This window comes from Protopterus annectens, chromosome 7.part1, assembly GCF_019279795.1.
Source record: "Protopterus annectens isolate FY-2018-M chromosome 7.part1, PAN1.0, whole genome shotgun sequence".
NCBI lineage: Eukaryota > Metazoa > Chordata > Ceratodontiformes > Protopteridae > Protopterus > Protopterus annectens.
In genome coordinates, this window is record NC_056740.1 from 518,634,251 (window position 1) to 518,656,162 (window position 21,912).

Genomic DNA, 21,912 nt, shown 5'->3' on the forward strand with positions numbered 1-21,912 from the left:
ATAGGGAAGTGGTTCATAGATGGTGTAAAACTTAATGGCACAATATCGTTGTCCCCAGTAACACACCTGTAAATTACATATATCATTTTTAAAAGCACTACAAACAGTGGGTCATCATTTTTCAGCTAATCTCCATACAACATGATTTTGTCTCTCATTTGACACATAATATATCGCCTTCTAGCTTCCTTGCTTATAGTGAGAGTACTAAACTGGCTCAGTACATTGCACATTCCTGACTGCTGTCTCCTGAACAACATAGGTTCATAGATTCATAGGTGTGTACTACGCTAATGGCCCTGGAGCCTTTACAAGCCTAGCACATAGATGTGCCCTGACATTGTGCCACCCGATGTTAGTTCCCAGTGCCTCTATCAAGTAGAGCAACTGGAGTGATCCCTGTGGTGAACTTCCTATTTCCCATCCACTCATCAAGATTTGTCTTGAAGAGGGCCAGTAAAGTGCTCTGATTGACATGTATGGGAAGTCTATTCCAGAGCATGTGCAGTCTCTGGGTTATGAACCTGTCACTCCAGCATGTTCCGTTGATTGTGATAATGAGATTGAGGTCTCTGGAGCGTGTGGTGTGAAGGGATTGGGATTTCTTTAGATATAGCATTTCTAACAGTGCGGGGTCAGACATGGCTTTGTAAGTCAAGCAGAGATCGCCTCTTAGTAGACGATATGAGACAGAGAATAGATGGAGTTTTTTTAGTCTGTCCATGTAGAATATGTGTTTAAGGCCTACAGTCCTCTTTGTGAGGTACTTGTGTGGCATCCCCAGCTGTTGTAGGTGTCTAGTGAGGTACATGCCAAATGGGGCATTATACTCTATGATTGGTCTAATGAGAGAAGAGTAGAGAGAAATTATGAACTCTTTCTTCCTGGATGCAAAACCCTTGGTAATGACATTTGCAACATAGAAAGACTTTCTGAACATAGTGGCAATGTGGTAGTCGAAGGAGAGGTTGCTGTCAACCTGTGTCCCCAGATCTCTTATAACACATTCAGTGTTCAGTGGGCTCTCATCAGTGTGTTAATTAGTGGGAACTGAGTTTTTCCCAAAGGGGATGATTACAAATTTTTGGCCATTAAGCTTAAAGCCATGGTTTTGACACCAGTCATTGGTCTCAGTGAGGCCTTTCTGTAGGATGTCTGCATCACTTGGGGAGTTCATAATGGTTCCCAACTTGCAGTCATCTGCAAACTTGGTCAGCCAGAGTCCCTTCATGGTGGCCTGGACTTCTGAGAAGTAGACGCCAAACAGTAGAGGACCCAGGACCGATCCCTGTGGAACTCCACTCATGACTGGTCGGCAGTCTGACTTGGAGTCTGCTACTTTCACACTATGGGTTCTATCTGTGAGCCAATTTGCAACCCACCTAATGATATAGGTGTTGATGCCTAGTTTGGTGAGTTTATCAATAATTCCTGAGTGAGAAATGGTATCAGAGGCCTTGGCCAGATCGAGGTAGACTGTATGAACTGCCTTACCCTCATCCACAGCTCTAGTGACTGACTCAAAGAAGTCAACCAGGTTGAGCAGGCATGGCCTACCTTTCACAAACCAAATTGCTTGGGATTTAGAATTTGGATATTCCATACATCCTCGGTAATTAGTTCCATGATGATGTGCTCCACAGCCATACATATCAGATTCATCAGGCTAATGGGACAATATTTTCCAGAGTCTGTAGTCACTCCTCCTTTATGGAGAGGGATGACTGTAGCTTTGTGCCATTTAGTAAGGACAAAGCCTGAGGTGATGCTGTGAGTGAACAGGGAACACAGATGTGGTGCTAGTTCACTTTGTAATTAATGTAGGACACAGCCAGGGATATTGTCGGGTCCCATGGAAGCTGCATTCTTGTCGTTGGACAATACAGCTTTAACCCGTGCTGCAGTAATGCTGGGTGCCTTGCATTCTTCTGGTATTGAGATTAGTCCTTTGGGAGGAGGGATTAAGTTGGCCCTGTATCTGTCAGCCAGTATGTTGGCAATATCTGTTGGCTCTGTATAGGAGGTACCATTGTGCAGTAGCTCAGAGCAAATCTGGGTATTGCCATGGAGAATCTTGATATAACTATAAAAGGCATTGTGGTTGTTTTTAGTGTCTGCTGCAATTCTGCCTTCATAGCTGGCTTTGGAGGTTTTGATGAGGGATCTCAACTTTTTGTTGAGGCTAATGAGGGAATTTTTCCAGTCTTGGGACTTCACCTTTTTCTGCAACAGTTTCTTCCTTCTGTTTTAGAGTTTATTTATGGCAGGGGACAACCAAATTGGCTTGTTTGTGCCCTCTGCTAGCTAGAAGTGGAAAGTTTTTCTTTGGAACTTTGTGGTGTATAACACCATCCCAAGAAAATGTAATAGTATCACTTTGTTCAGAATGTACAGTACAACATGTACCTTTATCCAAATCAAATGAATTACAAGTGCTTGATTATTTTGTGACCCAGAAAAGTTTTAAAGATAATGACAAACCCCAGGATTTAATAAACCCTGTAAAGCCTACACAGAATGTTACCATGTCTGTGCACATGGTTCCCTCTTGGCAATGTGCCATGCATATTAATCATGGTGCATTGCTGAGGGAGAGCCGTGGAACACTGGTATTGAATCAGTGTAGGGAGTGTAGTGCTAACTGTATCCCTGCACTGTCCAACTGTATTATGGCAATGCTTATTTTATTGTTTTAAGTGTTTTTCTTTTTTTTTTTTTAAAAAAAAAGGATGTTTGCACAGTGCAGAGTGCAGAAATGTTAAATGGCACCGAGACACCTGCCAGGCATCTAAAAATAGAAACCAGATGCAATTAATTATTTATGAGGGCTAAAACCTGCTAAGCACCGCATAAACACAATAACAACTGAAAATATTTATGCACTGCTCGGCTGGTTTGCATACTGCTAAGTATATGGGTCTTTGGGTTTTCGCACTGCTCAGCTGTGCTGGTTTGCATACTACGAAGTGATGTGCCACATTTTTTACATATTGCCCAATGGCTTGTAAGAGCAGGAAAACAGGCTATATTAAGCCCAATAGGAGGGAATACAGCATAATCAGTTGGAATTCTGTCTCTGAAGGATACTATGACAGGTGTTGGTGAGGGTTCGCACTTTCAGGCGCAGCATTGGGACATTCTGGAGTCCTGGGTCATGGTCGGACTCCTAGTAGAAAACCATGAAGCCCGGCTTCTGCAGGGGCTTTCCAGGGCTCAGAGTGTAAGGCAGAGGCCTGGGACCAGCTGGCAAGGGACCTCACCAGTGCAATTGGTATCCCCTGCATAGGTGAGCAGTGTAGTCACCACCATGATGACCTGAAGAGACAAAAGGGAGATCTCTTTGACATTTGGGTCCAAGAATTTCAGGCAGGGAATGTCCCACATGTATGTAAGTACTTTTACCTCTGTTTCACCAATATCTAATCTGAATGTCTGCTAAACTGGTATGCATAAATGTGTGCTTCTCTCCCAGCAACTGCAGAGGAGAGGGCTTGCAACCTTGAGGTGCATGCCAGGTGCTTGGCCAGGTTCCACCGTGAGTGTGGTGAGTATGGATGTATTATGTGAACTGTAGTGAAATAAGCAAGACAGAGTAAAGCATTAACTGCAATAAAGCATGTACTGCAACATTTCTGTTGTAATAAATGTGGATTTAGAGCTGTAGTGCAATAAATGAATAATGCCAACCGTAGTGCAATAAAAATATGAAACAATACCAGCAACTGCATTAAAGTACATACAATAAAGTTTGTAGTGCAATAACTGTGGAATTAGAGCTATTTTGCAAGATCTTAGTAATGACAACTGTTGTCCAATAGAAACTAGAAACATTACCAGAAACTGCATTAAAGTATATACAATAAAGTCTGTAGTGCAATAAGTTTGGAATTAGATATGTTTGCCAAGAAAGGAATAATGCCAACTGTTCTGCAATAACACAAGAACCAATATCAGTAACACCAAGGTAAACTGTGTACATCAGGTTTGTCTTGATTTAACCATTGCTGTAAAACGGTATGCATTCAGACTGAAAGGTAAGGTGCTGCAGTCAAGTATAACACTGTAATAGCAATAGAATACAAATATAATGGCAACCAAATGTCTTATTTAACAGATAGAGTACAGTTCAAGTCCGTTTCCAGGCCAGTATTGTTCACATAATACTCATATCCACAAACAGCCAGTATGCAAGATATATGGTTGAGGTAGACCATTCCATGATCTGATATTGTTTGTTGACTTCGCAGATATTTCAGACCATTAACAATATATTGTGTACACCTGCATTCTATATACTAATGCATATATTACCTACTACCTCTGTCATGCTTCTATTTCATGGATGTGTGCTCTACTGCCACTGCAGTCTAGTATACAACTGTAGTACAACTAATAGCTAAAATATTAGTTCCAGGTGAGCTGTAGGCAAATATCAGTCAGTCAGTAGTAAGCAGTGACTCAGTAGCTCAGTTTGTTAAATGCTCTGTCTGTAGTACATTTTACCACACACAGATCAGTAGCACTAAATATTACAATATCAGTCATGTAATGTTTACAGATTCTCTTTCCACAGCAACTACTGGTAAATGGGTGAGGCAGCCCATATTATGAGTAAATAATTGTGTGTTTAGATGTCACAGATTGTAAAATCATTACCAAGAGAGTGAAAGTACAGCATAACATGCAAGAAATAAATATAGTAATAATAGAATAAAATTAAATAAATAATATGTATAATCCTGGTATGGCCAGATGCCTGGAGTGTCTGTTCAAAGTTGATGCAGCCGATTCAAACATTCCATGTAGATGTCCTCAGCAGTCACTTCTATTGGGTGCTATCCCCTTGCTTCCCAAGCAAGGCATGATAGTTGTTTAGTTTCTGTACTGCACACATACATGTCTCTCAAGTGTCACACTGTCATGCAATGTACTTAGTAGTGCATAATCCATCACAGGATTACCACCGGAATGATTAGTTAAATTGCAAGGATCACTACATCAGCCCACAGTACACCTTGGTAGTTACATACGTCCACCTGATGTGCCAGTGTTCTGTGTAGCTGTGTACCCACAGTTGTTACTGCTTGGCACATACTAATAACTTGAGAGGTATGTACGTGCTACAGCAGCTATAGGGAACTTGTACACATAAAGAAAAGACAAACCCATAGAGTAGATAGTAGTACTGTTGTCAAGTAAATAGCCTATAATGGTACTAATGGACTTTTCTCTTTCTTCCCACCCCTTATCTTCATTTATTTGTTATTGTTATCCATTGGTTATGGTTTACTATTCACATATGTTGTTAAATTACCTGTATTTTGGGGAATGTGTGTTATTATTATGTATTATAATGGTTGCATATTAAGATATCTTGCTGAATTAACTATTTTGTTGGCCTTGTGCTGTAAATGTTACTGGCATGCCATTAACATACTGACTGTTCTGTCATGTATTGTTGTGTTTCACATAATATGCATTTATATATAATTGTGTTATTTCCACTGTTCTGGCATGCTGTTATTACTAACTATGTTTTGTTCATACCTAACCTATACTTATTGCTATATCTCAGTCACCACAGCACATCAGGGTAGGCCAGTTCCTGATGATCCACCTACCTTGCTTCAACTGGCCATGGCACTGTATCCTAGCATGTCTGGGACCCGGTGTTGCCCCCTCTGCTGCCCCTGCACCACCTGCAGCATCAGGTGGAACTGTCTCAGGGGATAGGGCCCAGCATCCCCATGGCAACAGTGGTGGAGGAGCTGCAATCACCCAATAGGAACTGCCAGTCATGGTGCTCAAGATCATTCATCATACCTATGAATGACACCTGTGCCAGATTGAATGAACACTGGCCCACTTGGTGGGGTAATCTGGCTCTGGCACCCAGCCTCCAGCACAGCCACCTTTGGGGCAGTGAGGGAGCAGTGTCAACTGCTCATGGGTGTGGATGTCAGCCATGCTGCTGCCATCTGGAGGCACATGCAACTCTGATTCCACAACACCCGCCCCATCCAAGGTGTTTACACCCTCATGTGTCAACACCGCCCTTGTCTGCTTTCTTGTCTGTCTTGTCTGTCTGCTATTGCACTCGCACCTACCAAACTTACCTCCCCACATGTATTTATGCCCCTTCCCCAACATTCCACTCTCTTCTTAAAAAAATAAATAAATGGGCACCTGTCCCACAAAAAAACTTCACCCCATACATAGCTCTCCATTTTGCACATGTCCACTGGACACAACTAATTTGGTCCTATTGGCTTGACAACACATTTATGTTGTCCTCACCCCTCTCTCTGGGGTTTGAGAGTCCAAATTCATCTACAAAACCTGTCAAAATGCACAGCTGTTGCTGGACAAGACAAGGATAGCTATGGTTCTTTCCTACACTCATCCTGCACATCCCTACCAGCCTTTCACATTGTTTTCCCCCTACTTGCCCCCATTTTACCACTTTCCTATCACCCCTTTTTTCTTTTCTTTATTTTTTTAGCACAGGCTTGCACGGATTTACATTGCACACCGCTTTGCTTAGCTCAGCTTAAATGAGCTTTAAAGGCATTTAGTGTCTATATGTATTTATTACATTGTAACTCACATATAGAAAATAAATGCCTCTGCCAATTGCCAAACCAAGGCCCCTCTCAACTATTGCACACTGCATTAACCCACCATGCTACACAGGCTTTAGGCTAACTTGGTGTTTCCAGCAAAACGTACTGTTTCCTACTTACAGACATTACGCATGTAGCTGAAATAAAGCTAATGTGAAAACTGGTAGCATACCCTTGACTCTGGTGAAATAATAAATAACAAAGGAGACATACTAATGGATGTAAGTGAGGCCTGTGATAGCAAGTATATGTGCCCTTTTATCAGCAACTTGTGGAAAGACACTTGTTAAGGCAGCAATGGCAAAGTACATGTACAACTGGGACCCTAGTGCAGACATACAACCATATACAGCCATGCACATACTCATAGATGTAGAAATGTTTCTTACAGACTGTATATGTGCACATATATCCTGCAAATAGACATGGTTTTGCAGTGTCTCAGTAGCTCAGTCTGTTAAATGCCTTGCATGTAGTACATTTTGCAACACACAATCCTGGGTTCAAATTCAGTGTTGTGTCGCACTTCAGTTACATTATGGTGAAGAGAGCAAGTAATGATTGAGTCATGCTGTCTTACTCCCCACAGGTTACTGCTACTTAATTTACTGCTACCCAGTTTTGCAAGACAAAGGCCTGCAGGCACAGAGACAATGCACATATCCATATAGCCTAATTATATGTTGCCTACTACTCTGTTATTCGCACTGTTGCATAACAGATGTACCTTAAGCACATGCCCTGATTGCACTGCATAGAATACCCTTGCCCTGGCTCTGCCATAATGACAGGCCTGACACAGCTGACACAGTTATACATACAGCTTGCTGTCCACCAAAGTGTTCACACTCTCCCCCCTGGGTTGTAGCATACACAGCAGTATTTAAAGGTAGCTGCTACAGACCAAACTTACCTCCCAAACCCCTATATCAAGGTATCCAGACACAGCCATACTTAATGGGGGGGGGCAAAGGCCCAGAGATAGGAACATGTTTAACAGTTTGCCCCTACAGAATAACAGCTATTGCAGTAACATATATAGTCTGATGGGTATGAAGTGTGACATGTGCCTCTTTCTTAGTGACCTCAGCCCAAAATGATTGCCAGTGCACTGCCAGATGACCACAATGGTATGGGACACTGACAACACATATGAAGCAAACTTGAGGACATACTTCATAAATCTCTACAGTGGATGGTGTTTGTACCTAACCTCTGTGATGCTGTACTCTCCACACCTCAGAAATGTCCATCTCAAAAACTAAGACGGGGCCAAGGCCTACTTGAAGGTCTTATATATTGCACTGTGGTGGCATGTCAATGGCTAATGATAGTGCAATAGAGCTGTTTTGTCTGCAGTTAGCAATCTGAGCCACAGAGTCGTACAGAGGCAATTACCTGCTAATGAGCAGTACCTTAAAAAGGCAAGAGCTGGTTATGGGAAACAGTCTGTATGAGACTTAACACACACAGAGAGTGTATTATCAAAAGATTACTGGAAGAAAAGTTCAACAAAAGAGCACTGCACTCCACCAGAAATGTAATAGATTTCTCCATATAACAGGATGCAGATGGGATGATGGAGGTATGGAGAATAGGGATTACAGCAGTAAGCCTGTCTTAGATCTATGGTAATGACATGTCATTGATACTCTGCTGTCCTACACCTACATGTATGCCTCTCAACTGTCCCTGATTTCAATCACATCTCAGCTGTGTCCCTGTCAATCCCACCTACAAGTCGGCTGTTGAAGAAAAGCTAGTGAATTACATGTAATACATAGTGAAAAAAGGGAAGGTGTATACTCCTGTAACATCAAACGATGTACTGTAATTCACTTCCTCTCATTCTGTCCATGTCTCACATAATTAGTTCTAACATTGTAAAACTGACCCTGAATGTCCCTGATGTACTCTGGCTAAGTCCCTGTTTCTGTTGACATTTGTCCCTGTTTGGTTGACAGCTATGCCTAACATACCTGTCAAACGTCTACAGCAAGAACTCTGGAGAAAGCCATAATTAATGGGGGACAAAGGCCCAAACTCATGGTATATACCTGAGGCAGTAATACTATTACTGGCATATCATTCTCAATACAGGTGTACTGGGTTTTATGTTTAGTTCAATCACATGCACTGTCATATTGCATACCTTACCGGTGTACTGTACTGGCAACATTAACTGGATGTAGCTGAAGTGTACGTTATAACGGGCCTGACTTGTCTGTGTATGTTGTGAGTTTGTCTGTTGTGCATAGGAGCAGAGATGTGTAGATGTGGGACTTGTAATGCAGTTGTGAATCCTCATCTGTAGGAGTCTGTGTAGATTACCATACATAACAGTACAGGTAGTAATGTTCTGCTGTTTTGTTTCTCGTAGGTGTTCACAGGAGATTGCCCCCTCACAACCTGATGTTATTGTCTCATCGGATGTTGCTGATGATGGTGGCCATAGTGAGGCACAGGCAGGGGTGTCAGTGGCTGAATCTGTCCCAGAGGTTGACATCCTTCTTCTGACCCCATTGTCACCACACACAGTCAGTATGCCCACACATACCCAGTCCCCAGAACCCACAGAAATTGGACAGTCAGAGGGTGGTGACATTGAACAGGGCAGTGTGACAACTATGGCATCAGTGTGTGTGGACACTGGCCATAGCCAGAGAGCTGGCAAGGTCCTACACAGGTGGATTGACAGGAGTTCTTGCAGGAGGATTGCTGTCCATCCACTGCATGTTTTGGCCCATCATGGAGGCACAGGCAAGTTCTCAACACAACACCAGATGGATGCTTAGGGTTATGGATGCCTCCTCTGCATTGGATGCTTAGGGTTATGGATGCCTCCTCTAAATTGGGGACACCCTGGATCAGTTCCCTGCTGTTGTGGATAGATGATGGACTGAAACAGTGTCTGCCTTTGACTGCACAATGTCTGTGCTGGAACATATGGTTGGAGTTCGGCGTTGAACACTTGGACAAAGGTCAGCAACACCATCTCCTAGGAGTCCATGTGGACATGCTGTCACAATCTTATAGTGGCAGTACCTACAGCACTACAGAAGGAAGTGTGCTGTCCACACAACAATGTGGCAGGTCATGGGTACATGGTCTTGGGCTGTCCTGTGGGGGACACAGCCCCAGCAGTTTGCAGTTACTATCAGGTACTAGCGGATGGTATGGACAATGCTGGGAACCCTATACAGGCACAAAAACTATCTCACAGAAAAAGCACATATCACTCTAGCTCAAGCACACCTCCTATCGACACTTACTTATGCAGCACCTATCCTAACCCACACTAAAAAATCAGATATGGATAAGTTGGAAGCATGCTACAACAAAATAGCTAAATTTGCCAACAATTCCCCCTTTAGAACTCATCACTGCCAAGTACTAAAAGAAATTCAATTACTTGAATTTCCTAACTTAGTATGTTACCAACAACTCACCTACGTCTTTAACATCAGAAACCACCCCGACAAAACTCCAGCCCTCAGTCACCTAATAACCTCCCCTTCTTCCAGTCGCCCTCTACGCACTTCCAATAAACTCCTCCTCAGTGTTACTACTGCTAACAGCAATGCAGGAAAAGCCCTTAATTCCCACATCATAGCCAAAAAATGGAACAATCTCCCCACCAATATAACCTCCACAACAACAAATACAAACTTCAAAAAATCCCTCAAATCTCATCTCAGGACAACTTGGATTTGCCTATGTATCACATGACAATCCCTATACCTTTCTTCTATCTTTTAGCAATCTACTCCAGTCAAAACATCACACTATATCTATGCACATTGAAATACTGACTCTTATCATATATCATATTGTTCTTTCTGATCCCTTCTATACATACTTACACTAAATCTGTAATCAGTTTTTACTACCTTTGTGAAACTATCTCAAACTGTAACTTTTGTCCTGCAAAACCTGGTAACTACTGGAAACCAAACTCTGAATATATCTGTCTAAACTCTTTCACTGAACCCTTGTAAATATTTTTCAAAACTGTATCTTAGTCCTGCACTGCAAGTTTAACTATAGTTAACAAAGTAAAGAATTACTCTACTTGTAAATACATTATGCACTACTGTCTGGCTTGTATGTATATCTCTAATTGTATAAATGTCTTCTTAATTGTGGAGCTTTTCTCCCTGGGCCTCCACTGAAAATGGACCTGGACCAGCTGGATTTTCTTGGTTATCAAATGTAAAATAAAAATAAAATAAATAAATACTAGCACTGTATCTGACCTTGGGTATGGTGGTAATTGTACTACTCCTGGTAGTACCAGTTCACTTGTTCATGGCTGGAGATGGTGAACTGTCCCCCTCTACCATGTATGGTCCACAGCTGTCCAACATATACACATGTAGGGCTAGCACTGGGCTTAACTGTGTGCATGTACAGACTCAAACACTACTGTCACATGCAGATCGCCAACAGACACGCACAACACCTCTCCATGGCCAATCAAACCCGCACCCTTTCCTGACTCACACACATGCTGGCACCTGTTTGGCACAGCCTAGGCTTCTAACATCCCTACACCACACCTTGTGCATGTGATGATACCTGTGTCACATCCCTGCCATCCATGCCATCAATGCAGGGAAATGCACAAATGTGTCTGACGCACAGGGTGACTATATTACTTTACATGTACTTGTGTAGTGCAATATTGTTTTGCCATGGCACTTGTTGTGGACCTATATAAGCATTGTTTGCTGGCATGTGTCATGACTACACATCAAACTTTGTGTATCTTTGTTGCATGATGTTAGACTGGTGGTAGTGTTACAGAATGACAGGTGTGTCATGGACCTGTGTATGTGTCCATTCCAGGTGTCTGAGGGGTTAAACAAATGACACATCATGGCAGTACAGTAGCACAGGATGGCATGGTGGCACAGCAGAAACATGATGTCAGCAAGGTAAGGCAGTATACATGCATGGCTCCCTAGGTGCACATGTGTATAACAGTGTATCAGGGACAATGGAGGCAGTCAGCATAATCATGCATTCATACTTTGTGACAAGGTCTGCTACCCTCAATATGTGTCACATGGGTTTTCTGAATTTACAAATGTAGAAGGTTTTCTGAACATACAAATCTAGAAGGTGATGGACATCAGTTATGCTTATGTGGAGAAGGGAAATTTAGAAGCAAGCAGCTATTCACATGCTCATAAAATGCATAACCGTTGCATGAAGATAGCCCATATGGCCATGTCCATAGAGCTGTAAGGGGATATATATATATATATATATATATATATATATATATATATATATATATATAAAACCAGACACACACAGAGTTGGCTGATGTGAGATTAGAACCCCTACCTATCTATTATTACACACTGCAGCTTGCAGTACTTATCGTATGCACCACAGATTTTATCTGATATTAGACTGTCAGCCAGTGCTTTAAGGTAGATGACATCAGCAGACCTTGTAGAGGAGGGCAATTTAGAGGCCAGCAGCCAGTCCATGCCCATAAAATGCATACCACTGCATGGAGATAGCCCATATGGGCATGTCCATAGTGGTGTAAAGGGATGTATTTATATGCATACACACAAAAAGTTGGATGATGTGAGATTACAACCCCTACCTATCTACTATTACACACTACAGCTTGCAGTCGTATCACATGCATCACAGAGTTTATCTAATATTAAACTGTCAGCCAGCACCCTTAAGGTGGATGACATTAGCAGGCCTTGTAAAGGAGGCCAATGTAAAGGCCAGCAGCTAGTCACAGGGCCTTAAAATGTATAACTATTTGATTGTCAGATGGGTGTGTCTGTCATGCTGCAAGGGGATATATTCACACACACACACACACACACACACACACACACACACACACACACACACACACACACACACACACACACACACACACATACACATTGGATGATGTGAGATTACAACCCCTACCTATCTACTATTACTATTACAAACTAGAGCTCACAGTAATTATCTCACGTGCCACAGGTTATGACTGTTGTGTATGTGGATGCAGCCACAGTACTTGTGGCCTGTGTTAGACAGCATGTATGACCTGCAGAGTGATACTGCTTGGTACTGTTATTGCATTTAGTGTCCTAGGAATAAGATAACTCTGCTACGTGTGTGCAGTTACCAGTATGGCCATATGTGGCTGTTTGCAGTTTGATAGGCGGACATGTGGCCAGGGACAGTATGGCCTGTCCAATACATGTATTACAACCATTGTACATTACACCACCTGCTCACCTGCATCTGTCTACAGGGTGATATTTTGCAGGCACAGGGGTCTGTGGGTGAGTGGATTATGTATTGTTGCGGCCTTGGTCTTTTTCTATTGGACAACTGTTATGATGTGTAAGTGCAGATAACCCCAGGATTCCAGGGTATGTGGGGACATTCATACACCCCCACACATATCTAGATAGATGTGTATAACAGGCATGTCTCCTTAACTGTTGTTGTGTGTGTATATTATGTAAATGTGTTATGTAGATATATGTAGAGAGTTCATGTATCATTGTACTATGTGGAGAGTCCATATATCATTGTACTTTATATGTTCGCTGAAACACCTATTCGGTCTTTTAATATAGACCCATATATATATATATATATATATATATATATATATATATATATATATATATATATCTTGTTATTAATATATATATATATATATATATATATATATATATATATATATATATATATATATATATGCTACATACTGATACATACACTAAGCAAGCGTGAGGGGGATAGAGAGAGACAGATATTTATACATAGCTCTCTGTATGTAAAGACATATTTCTACATAGCCGGTCTTTGGGCAGAAGAGGCAACAGACTTGGAATCAAGTTAGCTAAGTGTAGGAACATGCCCAGTGTGACTGTCAATACTTACAAAGTGACTCCAGGCCAGAGCTACCTGTACTCCAGTGCAGGAATATGCGTGTTGCGGGCCATTGGCTGCTGTACCTGTTAGCACAGTACAGCACTTCTCTGATATTAAAAGAGATGTAGTCCAAGTAATCACCACCATAGCTGCTATAATCCACAAAGGTCTTTTATTAACACAGTTATTGAGCGCTTTCATCTCAATAAAGAGAGACTTCATCAGAATAACAAAGAAGGCATAAAACGTCAGTTTAAATACTAATATCAATTGAAATTCCACCAATGAAATGTTAAATGTAATTCAAAACCTTCACACATCAATTAATTAATTGAAAAAAACCTGGATAGAATCACCACAAAGCAGCTTCTTGCAGCATGTATTAAACAATGTAACGGTTCAATATATTTAACCAAACTTTTTTTTAAAAAACACATATACCTTATAATCTGTTATATTTTATCTGCTTTTTTATGTAACATAGGAACAATAGAAATTGCATCATTCAAGCCTGGGGGGAACATTGCAGCTAACATAAGCTGCCATTCTGTTTCTTTTTTCTTTAAAGTATTTTTCCAGTCTCACCCCTGCCATCAATTTAATAATTTCCACTATCCCAATTAAAAACTTATCAAAGTTGGAACAAGTCTGAGAATGTTTATACAATGCACTATTCTGCTTCCCATTTTTTATATCATTTATATGTTCATATATTCTACATCTTAAGGGACGTTTGGTCTTGCCTACATAAAAGTAAAAACATGTGGCACAAACACTTAAATAGACCACTTTTCTAGTCTTACAATTACCCTTTTTAAAATAAACTGTGCTATGCAACTTACAAACTTCCACAAGGTTTAAGAATGTTTAAATGTCCTTTCGGTATTAACTATGATTCAAAAAGTACTGAAGAGTCTGTTGCATTTTTTGATGATGTTGGTTTAAATCTTGTCAAAAAGACTATTTTTTATGAAAACCAAAAAACTATGTTAGTCCAGGAAGTTGAATCCCTGGATGGTAAAATAAGACAAAATGTAATGCTTCCCCAATATACCAGTTTGTATTTTAAAATTCTGGATAAGGTGGAAAGGAAATGTAACAACATATATCATAAAAATAAATGCAAATTAGACAGGGACATTAAACAATATAATAACAAACAGGTATATCCTGTTGGGAGAATACTTGATACGTATAGAAGTAGTGAGAATTAGAAATTAAGTTACAGTGAAGTGGTTACGAATGATAGTGTGGACTATGAGGGTGGCGGTAATGAACAACAGGATTTTCCACGGGTGAGACGTTCAGAGAGACTGGCTCAAAGGTACACAGAGAGTGAGGAATATGGCAGGAGTTATTACCCCAAGATGGGGGGGAAAAACAATAGTTACAGACAGAAGAACAGCTACAGGAATTAGATGAACCCACCAACATTGTGTGTACGTCTGAGGGTTTTACTATTTACAATTACTCAGATAGGGTAATTTTAAAAGAATATTTCAGTCTGCTATCAAAAGGGGTCAAATTCATTCCTGAAAAGAGGGGCAATTTAGTGGAAGATCTTGTGGCCCTAAAATTATATATGAGAAAATTAAATCTCAGTATATTTTTTTCAACTAATGAACCAACTAACCCCTTAAGTGAAAATACGGAAAGTAGAGCAAGTACACCCAAATGAAAAAGTGTATTTAATCCATCACTACATCCTTTATTGGATACATATGAGAAAGTAGCCATGGAAGACATTTATTATATTCATTTAAGTGATACAAAAATACCTTGGAACCTTACTAAAAGAGAATATACTTTGTTAATAGACCTTAGGAAGGATGACTCAGTTCGCACCATGACCCCAGATAAAGGTGGGGGTATTGTACTGTATAGGGTGATGGATTATTCTAATGTGATGCAGGAAATGTTATTTGATGGCACAACATATGCAGGGGTCTCAAAAAATCAGATAAACATTGCCTATTCATGTATTGATTCATTTTTAGAAGAAAATCTTAAAAATCAGAGAATAGATGTGGAGGACCATAATTTTTTGTACAATAAAAAAAAATATTATTCCTGTATTGTTTGGTATACCCAAGGTCCATAAAAATATTAACCCCCCCCCCTTTTAGGCCCATAGTTGCAGCAAGTGGATTGGATCTAAGACACATCCACTAGCAGTATATGTGGATTTCTGGGTACAACATCTGGCGGAGAAAACTGAACATCTAGTGAAAGATACATGGGACATTTTGGGTCATTTAAAGAATGAATTATGGAAGGAGGATTTGATTTATCTAACAGTAGATGTGAAAGATTCATTTACTGTTATTCCTAGAGTAGATGGGATGGCTTTATTTGAGGATGCCTTGTTTTGTTTTTCTGATCTTGCACATGACCAAATCACACTTATATGTGAAATTATGAGTCTAGTCCTAGAAAATAATTATATTTATTTTGAGGGTGAGTTTTATCAGCAAATTAAGGGGGTAGCGATGGGGGCAGCTTGCACCCCCGTGTATGCAAATTTAGTACTGTTGGGATGGGAGACCAACCATGTATTCCAATGCCCCTTTTGGCATAGAATTAGAATGTATGCCAGATTTCTGGATGATATTTTTATTTTGTGGAATGGACCTAGTACTGAAGTTGAACAATTTGTACAATATCTTAATAATACAACAGAATTTCTAAAATTTACATATAAGTTTGATGGTTCAGGTATCAGTTTTCTAGATATGTATATATTCCATGACAATAGTGGTTTTAGATCAAGGATTTTTTGAAAGGAAATGTTCTGCAATTCTTATTTACATTTTCAAAGTAACCACCCTATAACTCAAAAAAGAAGTATTGCGAAGGGACAAGCTATCAGGGTAGCATGTATGGCATCACATCATGATGATGTAAAAAGTGAACTACAGTATGTTCCCGGAGAGAGAATACCCCAAAGAATTTGTTATGGAAATAATAGATGAAATATATAAAAAATGGGGCACTGTTTACAAACCACTGTTGGGAGTGGGTTTGGCCCCATCTAATACCGAATGTAAGACCGAAACCAACAAGGTCTTATATGAGAAAGCATGTGTTTTACAATATAACCATCTTACCAAAAAGATTAAGAATGCCTTGAGTTCCAATTGGAACATATTTAGAGTAAATAAAGATGTCTATAAGGGGGGTAAAGAACAAAAATTTGTATATAGTACAGAAGCAAACTTTAAGAAGCTCCTTGAACATAGAATAGATAGTTCTAGTACAATAGATGCTAGTACAAGGCCTTGTGGAGCTTGCAGTCAATGCCCCTTCATATTTAAGGAAAAATGCATTACCCTAAACAACAGAATGCATAGCAGAGTTTATTTTAAGAAGGGTAATTGTAAGACTAGCAAAGTGGTCTATTTAAATGTTTGCCACATGTTTTTACTTTTATGTAGGCAAGACCGAACGTCCCTTAAGATGTAGAATATATGAACATATAAATGATATCAAAAATGGGAAGCAGAATAGTGTACTGTATAAACATTCTCAGACTTGTTCCAACTTTGATAAGTTTTTATTTGGGATAGTGGAAATTATTAAATTGATGGTGGGGGGGGGTGACTGGTAAAATACTTTAAAGAAAAAAGAAACAGAATGGCAGCTTAGGTTAGCTGCAATGTTCCCCCCAGGCTTGAATGATGCAATTTCTATTGTTCCTATGTTACATGAAAAAGCAGATAAAATATAACAGATTATAAGGTATATGTGTTTTTTAAAAAAAGTTTGGTTAAATATATTGAACCATTACATTGTTTAATGCATGCTGCAAGAAGCTGCTTTGTGGTGATCCTATCCAGGTTTTTTAATTAATTAATTGATGTGTGAAGGTTTTGAATTACATTTAATATTTCATTGGTGGAATTTCAATTGATGTTAGTATTTAAACTACCTTTTTTATGCCTTCTTTGTTTTTCTGATGAAGTCTCTCTTTATTGAGATGAAAGCACTCAATAACTGTGTTAATAAATGACCTTTGTGGATTATAGCAGCTGCGGTGGTGATTACTTGGACAACATCTCTTTTATGTGCAGTTTTTCCTACGTCTCTTATATTGTCCAAGGCATTCCCCTTCTGTTTGCTGACCTTAATATATGACTCATACCTCTCACCTGTACAGAGTTTCACAGAATGCCCCTATTTTTGCCTCAGATTTTTGGTCCATTTTATATAACTTTGTGGTTTTCTGGCAAACTGGTGGCAAAGCATTGTAGATTGAAGTTAAGAAATAATGACAGAAATTTGAGTTTCAGACTCCATACATATCAGGGGATTCATGCTAATGCAAGATGTATTATTCTATCAACTTTCTATGTTTGTAAGAGTAATATTTAAAACTTGTCCCTTTTTGTGGGCCTTTGTCACTTTTATTTACGGCTTTGGCCATATTGCTTGCTCTAAGAGGTTGAGAGGTATGATGTGACTGGGGTACATAACGTAACACCACACACAGAGTGACAGTATGCATACCTCTCCCTGTACATGTTTTTGCAGAATGTCCAGCATTTCACACCATATGCTTGCTCTGTTACTCATACATTTGTGATTTTCCAGTGATATAGTATAAAATGCAGTCACTGAATTGTTGTAACTACTGACACATTTTAAGTGATGGCCTTTACATCCTGCAGCTAATTTGACCTGTTGCAACTTGTTGTTATACTAGCCACCTTCTAGATTACTCAGAGGGTTTGGCCCTTTGTCTCCCCATTCACTCTGGCTTTGTCCAGCTTTCTTGCAGTAACAGACTGAGAAGTTATGACAGTCTGTAGGATTACTGCCATACGACTATCTCAAATGCAAACAATGTGGCTACTGCCAGATTCAAACCATGAACACCATTACCCATGCTAATGTCCCTAGCCTACTGAGCCACAAAGGCTGCCAGACACAGACACATCATTAATCACACAATCAACAGCATATACAAATACATTGTCACCCCTGCCTTACGTGAGATATAGAACGTGTGGCCAGGTTCTATACCACAGTCATGGAATTGGGTGGTCTGCTGCTATATATTTGCAGATATACTGCTACAGTAGTTGTATGGGTACACTGATGAGCTGGGGATGGGGAACGACCAGCCCATGCTCTACTGGCACAAACAGTCGTATGACTGATCTACGACCCCACTGTTTAGAATCTCCCTTGAATAATGTTGTGGGGATTCCAGCCATTTGGCCTAGTGAATATTATGGGGCACATACTATTGGACAGAGTACCTGTTGTCCCAAGTGGATGTTAGATCTCTGCAAGTAGCCCAGTAGCCCACTATATTCCCTTGTATACATGTGGCAGGTCCATACATAGGCTTCCATATTCTAGTACCCCTTACAAGTGGTGATTAGCTGTGTGACTTACCTTGTGAATGCAGCAGTTGACAGACCTGTAGTTTGGGGGCTGACCCTGTCGTATGCATGCAGTCCACAGACAATACATGGTGAGGTAGAGATTGTGTGGACTGGCTGGTGTCATTTTTACTAATATATATGTGAGTTGGAGTAAGGTGTCAGTCCCTAGGACCCTAGGTTGTCAGTGCATGTGCTATGCATTGTCTCTTGGCCAAAGCCAGGGCATACTGGGCATTTCTACATCTGCCTACAGGGACAACCTCAGGGTTTTCCTCCTCTGAGTCCCCCTGTGGGTGTGGCTGTGGTGACATAGGCACTGGTGGGGGCTGTGTATCCCTTCCATTTGCTGATCCTGCTGCAGTTGTTTTCACAGGATCATATTATGTAGCATGGCACATACTGTGAACATGTGCACACATGTAGCTGGAGAGTACTGCAGAGCTCTACCAGATATCGAGGCACTGGAACCATGACTTCAGCAGTCCAAACACAAGCTCTTTGATGTTTCTAGTTTGTGCGTGTGCCTCATTATGGCATTCTTCAGTGGGTGTGTGTGCATTTCTGATGGGTGTCATTATCCACGGTTCCAGTGCATAGCCAGCATTCCCCAGTAAATGGCCATGTGGGATGTGCCCCTTAGCAAACATCTGGTACAGCTATGATGCATGCCAAATATGGGAGTTGTTATAACTGCCAGTACTGCCAGCACACACATTCATGATTATGCCCTGGGCATTTCACACAATCTGGCAGTTGATGGAGTGGCACCCATTGTGGTTGATGTAGATTCTACCCTCCTCACTGGGTGGTGCCTTGATGTGTACATGAGTGCAGTCTATGGCACCTAGTACCTCAGGGTAGAAGTGTTGCATACTGCTGGCCATCAGCTCAGGAGTGAGGGAACATTAAATATGCTCACTGGCACATGTAGTAATGCATCTAGGAACTGGTGGAGTACTCTGGATGCTGATGCCTGTGAGACCCCCATCATATCCCCAGTTGAGCTTTGAAAAGTACCCATAGCTCGTACCCTAAGAGCTACACATACCTTTATTTCCATTGGGGTGGGTTCCCCTCTATTTGCTCTGGGTCTGAGTTGAGGTCGGCAGAGCTCGGTGAGTTCTTGTAGAATGTCCCTGTCCACCCTGTAGCACTCTACAATCTCCAGCTCTTGTAGCTCCTGGAAGGTTACTCTGGGCCTGAAAACTCTTCTCCTTCTCAGTCTAGGCCTATGGTCAGCAGCAGCAACAGCAGCATTGACCTCAGCATCTAGTATATATATATATATATATATATATATATATATACATATATATATATATATATATATTTATATATATATATATATATATATATATATATATATATAGAGCAGACCTGCAGCAGCCCCTAGCATTTCATCATTTAAAAACCCCAAGTCTTTACTCCACTGGTGCAGAGTATGGGGGTGAAATCAGATTGTAGGGTTTCTACAACCTTTATACTGCTCTGCTCTAGGTGCAGCCTTTGTGATTGGCTACCTACGATGCATCCCATCTGCAAGTACTTCATTAAGGGCTAGTAAAAAACAAACAAAAAAGGGAGACACTGGATTTTCAAGTATAAAAGTTAGCGTTTTTATCAAGTTTTATTCCACTCAACTTCTTCAGACAAAAGTGAAGCAAGACAAATTAGTTTAAATACCACACCTAAAAGGTCACATGGCATACTCGTCCATTAATTCTTAAAAACATACACACATATTTAGCATTAAATAAAATGCCACTTATATCTTTAAAAACTTATTAACACTTAAAGCATACACCCTAAATACACATTCACTAAACTACAAGTAGAAATTCATAAATCATTTATACGTTGAAGCATGAAAATTGTCAATGGAAACAAAGCACCACAAGATAAGAAATAAGAGGGAGATGAAGAAGGGGGGGGGGTGGAGAATGATGAAAGTGCAAAGTAACAAATAGTCATCTTTGTGAACTTTTCATCTTTAACACACTGGCTATATAGCACACATCATTCAAACCAACACAGAAAATGTGATTCACCTGTTTATAAGGTGATTTGCATTCAAGGACATTTCCATGTTGGTGCGTTCATTCATGCCCTTCAGCTCTGTTTCCTGGATCACAGACCTGCTTTCTATCATGTAAGCAGTGTGCCACTATGCCTACACAGAAAATAAGTCCATGTAGGCTTTATTGAATTCCCCCAAAGACATTTTTGTATCAACAGCACTAACACTAGGTAAAATGCCATCATCTTCTCCACTTATGTAGTCAGAAAACATCTCATTCTGACTCCGTACTCCAGTAGTTCACTTTTTCGCCTATTCTTCCAGGTTGCTTCCTTCCCTGCAGCTGCCATCTGGCTCCACCACAGGAAAATAATATGAGTGCTTTAATAAAATTCTCTTAGCAATACTTACACATCATTATTCTAATATTTACATATCATACTATTTACACAATTCCTTTTTCAAAAAAAAAAAAACAGAATTACTTTTGCATACCAGCCCACTCTTTATTCTGTGACCACATTCTGTTTTTTAAGAATCTGAGTCAACATCCATTTTTAATAGCCAACACTACATCTGCCTGAGCCCTCCATATTTCTTTTGCCATAAAGAACGTTTTCATATCAACTCATTAACTCCTTCCTTCACCTTATTTTCATAATAGCAATAAAGAGTCATATCTGTGGTTGTATTTAATATTCCCCAGAATTCCCTTATCATATACGTATTTCCAAATATTCTTTACTCTATCACAATATGAAAAGACATGGTTAGATGTTTCTTCTTTCCCACAAAAATGGCATAATCTTTCTAGCCAGACTTTTATATTTCCGTTCCATTTAACTTGCAGTTTATCTAAGACTAGCCTTCATATAAACTATTGCAACGCAGTATTATCATTTAGTTTCTCTCTTTCTCCCGCTCTCTCCTTGATTGAATTTTAAACATTTGCCTTTCTCTTTCC

The 21,912-nt window shown here is 40.2% G+C and overlaps 1 pseudogene; it reads left to right on the forward strand.

The window, feature by feature from the left end:
• The first annotated feature begins 11,491 nt into the window (after positions 1–11,491).
• LOC122807609 overlaps positions 11,492–21,912 on the forward strand; it is a 40,066-nt pseudogene continuing 29,645 nt past the window's right edge.